The following is a 4929-nucleotide window of genomic DNA, read 5'->3' as shown; positions in this document are numbered from 1 at the left end:
AAAATAATTGTATAAACATAACGTCATCCTTTCGTCTTTGACAAAATGGGGTTTTTGGTCTCAGAAACCCACGGTTAATAAATTCCATAAACGTATTTCCTCTGTATTAGTCCATTTATGGAACACAATAATATTCATCGCCCGAACTAGAGCTGGTATAGATCACGACATCGTGGGAGTTGCGCAATGTAGTGATGTACTGTGATGTATCGATAATATTTATTTAAAAACAAAACATTTTTCTGGATTATGTCGTTTATTTATAAGTTATTTACACTATCAGGATACTCTGTAAGAATATAATTTGTAATTTTATGGAAATTTCGTACTAAATTAACGTGAAATTATGTGTTATCGAAAGCAGAAAAATTTCTGTCCGCAATTTTCCTTTATATTAACGAGCGTTAGCGCAAAATGTGTAAACTGTACCATTTGTTCACAGTATAACCTTAACTGATATATAAACACGGCTAAACACTCACTCATATTCGTCCGGTGGCGGCACCGACTAGTTTCGAGCCCATCGGGGGCCATTCATCAGGATGAGTGGTACTGGTATTATTTCGCAGACGCGGCCCGTCGCTCACTCCTGTTTAGTCGTGTTTATATATCAGTTTAGTATAATGTCTCACCAAAGTTTGAATAATTTAATAGTATAACCTTGTTTTAAATAGCGTATAATTTAACTTTGTCATTTTGTTTCGATATAAAAATTCTACACAAATACATCACTAGTACGGTCACGGTCGGCCGACGGTACATTTCTGTCGCTACGACCGTTATCCATTGTTGTACTGACCACGCTACGCTGATATGATTTAGTTCTATGCTTGCTACATAGTCCACAAAATTTCAGTAAAAAACGCTTGAAGATATTCTTAATACATTGTACAATTGCAACGAGATTTGTCACGACTTTTTAAAAGAACTTATCTATTATAAAGCTTTTATAATGACAAAAAAAAACAAATGCTTTTACTTTTACAAATCTAATCAAGAACGTCCTCTCTGTATCGCAAGGTTAGCTGTAAGAGAACTCTTTTAGAGTTAATTTTTTTTTGTGACTGAGTTGTCACTGTTTGCCTTGAAGAGGCATTTACAGTTTCACCGGCCTTGAGGTAGCCGAGCGCAGATGGCGCTTTGCCCTAACCTCGATTAAGAGTAAGACTCGAGGGCTTCCTCAGGAGCCACGGCTCACCTGTACATCACTGTATTTCTATGTAATGTTACACTATGTACTTTAAATTGTGTACATAGCTTAAATAAAAATAAATAAACGTCTCTGAGTGATCATTTAATCATTCTAAGAGTGCTTAAAAGTAATTACAAATGAATAGTTTTATACATATAGTCTATTTCAAACTTTACAGTTCCTTGATGAAAAAAAGTACCACAAAGATTAACTACCTTATTTACCTTCTTAATATAGGTCTTTATGTTTTTCTACAATTTATAAAACCTACAACAATGATCTAAATTCTAATTAAACGTTTAACATAACGTAACTAAAGGGATTTAAAAACGGTAACAAAACTTTCGGTACTATAAATGGGACAATGTAAACGGTTGTAAAACGCTCGTAACAATTCTCGACGCGATTCAGCATAAAATACTTCGAATATAGAGAAATGGACTAGGCAAAGCGCACCTACGAGATGTAAGACGAAAATCCAACAAGTGCACATAATGTGCACTAATATATTTAAACGTTTTTATGACTCAAAAATTTACACAAAAAGAGCACACAAACAATTTGTAACTTATTGTTTAGTTCTTTGACAGAAGCGTAGTGGTATTATACAGGTCTTGTCTTTAAAAATCAATGATTAAACCAAATCCTCTCAGCTCTGCACTTGCAATGATATTTTGAGCTGTCATATAAATTAACTTCTTTGAATATTCCACTGCTGTTCCCGTTTTATTATCAGTCGTAACTGTGAAGTAAGATTTCTTACATTTTTACATTTTAAAATAAAGTTGTCGCATATTCTGTTGCGAAATTTACATAAATACTAGCTTCAAATAAGGACGAGTCAATGACCGCGATCTATCAAAAATCGCTAAAAAGTTACAATTTTTTAAATTCGTATACAAACATTTTAAATAAATATTGTTTTTCAAGTATCTGCTCTATTCACCCTGTCTGGTTTTGTTCGGAAGCTATGACGTCACAATATAGATCGAGGATGGCGAACCTTTCTGAATTTACGTATTTGAGAAGAACTTGAAAGGTATGTGAAGTCAGCACTAGGCTAACGTGGTTGACTATAGTCTAATCACCCATAACTAAGTAGTCTTCAAGCCCCTCATTAGGAACGTATAGTTTGCTGATGATGAAGACAGCGTATTAGGAGAGCAGAGCTATGACGTCACAGAATATGATACGCTTTAATTAATATCTCGCTCACAAGATATAGGTCGAGTATTGATTCACTCGTGTATTTTTATTTTTACTTACCTTTGTGAGATAACACACATACACGTTCTATTAACCTGCAGTAAGAATATTTTTACAACACTTAAGTCTATAATAATACTAGCGGTAGCCCGCGACTCCGTCCGCGTAGAATAAAAAAAGTTAAATAGTAGCCTATGTGCTCTTCTAAGCTATGGTAAATTTAAGCGAGTTCCATGCAACCGTTCTGGAAATACCTTCGAACAAATATCCATCCATCCATCCAAACATTCGCATTTATAATATTAGTAAGATAAGAAAATAATGATATTATTGATGTAAATTCAATGACGCAATCGAAAACAACTGTAATATTTCTTCTGCTATAAGAAAACTATAGTTAAAGTGTAAATTATGTTACTTAACGATAAAAATTAAAAGAATGCTTATTTTATTATGCTTTAAACAACGCTGTGTTGACCAGTGTTTTTATATAATCTTGCTAATATTATAAATGCAAATGTCTAGATGGATGGATGGATGTTTGTTTGAAGATACCTTCAAAATTTCTTAAAGGATCTCGGTGAAATTGTGTAAAGATGTAGAACATATTTTGGCAGCACACATAGGCTACTAATTATTTTTTAAACCCCTGCAGACGTAGTCGTGCGCGACTGCTAGTATGTTATAAACATTAAAAATGTATTTAACACTAATGTTGTGTAAGCAGGTTTTTAAAAATACTATATTAGAGTAAAATACGTTTATTACAACTTAAATCGTGTGACGAAGCGGCACCTTTGATGCAGACATTCGGCTTCATTTGTTGTTTTCTACGAAATTAAAGGAACCTTGGAATTTGATGAGATATCATCTAATGTTGATGTTTTGAAAGATAAACAAGTCAACATATAAACATAACTTATTTATGTTGTTTGTAAGTTTAAAACACTTCATCTTACTTAGTAACTTACAATTATGACATAAAACACAGTCGTACCTGCTTAAGCGAGAGACTAAGGGACCGTTTTTATCGGGACTGGATAACTACCTTCGGTTATTGAGGTTTCTCGCTTATCCAGATTTGACTGTACTTTACCGCTGACAGTTTCCAAAGTATTGTACATCTGATCTTCGCAAAACCTTTGTTTATGTAAACTTATACACAAACTAACTGACGCCCGCGGCTGCGTCCGCTTGGAATTAAAAAAAAAACTTATTTAGTTGCCTATGTGTTCCTCCAGACTATATACTACATCTATGCCAAATTTGGTTAAGTCGTTCTAGAGATACCTTCAAACAATATCCATCAGTCCATCCATCCATCCATCATAGTAAAATAGTAAGATTATAAAATCTTTTTTAGTTACCAAAACATTAATATATAATAGCCTTTTGAATCAAAATTATATTATCATTTTTAATAATATTAATAAAATAGCAACTGTATATTACAATACTGTAAAGATTCTTCAATGTTAAGTTCCAATACGAGTCACCGAAGTGGCGAATATTTGCATAACAAACCTTAACTTAGTTCTAACTTAGCTTTAAGTTACCCAGCCTCCGTATTCAATGAGCCTCCGTATAATTTTCAACGGCTTAAGTTGTTTAAACTTAGATTAAAGTTTATTTATACTATTATATTATTTTATTGTGGCGAATATATTATAAGTTCTTAAATTAAATTTTAAGTTCTTCTGAAAGGTGTACAATAATTTTTATTTGAATATGACGTCATTTATAAAATGAACTCTAACTTGCAATCATTCTGACACCAAAGTAGAATGCCACATTCTCTCTTGTTATTGCGTTGCTGTAAAGTATTTTAATTTTCTTTGTCAATTTCCTCCTCCTGTTAAAATTTATGTGACATATATACACATACAAAAAGCCATACATTTATACATAATTTCTACTTTTTTTTTTAAATTATCATCATCATAATCAGCTTAAATTTTTCCACTGTTGAACGTAGGCCTCACCCAATCCCCCGATTGCAACAATGCCCATTTTTTTATTTACTAAGATTAACTAAAATAAAGATATGATAAAATATAAGTGTTGCTATCTTTTTACAGATGATTGGATAATTTTTAAAATGGAAAAAAGATAAGAAACATTTTTTTTATTATTAATATTTTTGTAGATAAACATTATATTTGTTCTTCCTAACACCAGTACAAAAATATTACAACTAAAAATGAATATAAAGTTTTCAATGACAAATTTGATAATAGCTGCCCACAATATGAACCCGTAGTGAATACATTATGAATCCATACCGTATTAATTACATTCTTTGTTAAACATCCGGAGAGAAATGGGGCGAGGGATTTTACAAAGCTTTATAATGTTCCGGTCCATTGCAAAAGCTTTCAATATGAACCCGAGTAACGCGAAGTTTCAAAAGCTCGAATTGAATTGTTACTGTATCTCTCCACTGTTGTATATTAAAAAAAAATTGAAAAATTAACTATTGTTAATAAATTGTGTTAGTAACTTTAACTTGCGTCAGTTATTTTGATTAACAG

Source organism: Papilio xuthus, unplaced genomic scaffold (genome assembly GCF_000836235.2).
Source record: "Papilio xuthus unplaced genomic scaffold, Pxut_1.1 DF828177.1, whole genome shotgun sequence".
Taxonomy (NCBI): Eukaryota; Metazoa; Arthropoda; class Insecta; order Lepidoptera; family Papilionidae; genus Papilio; species Papilio xuthus.
The sequence above is the reverse complement of the archived record's forward strand: the minus strand, read 5'-3'. Positions refer to the sequence as shown.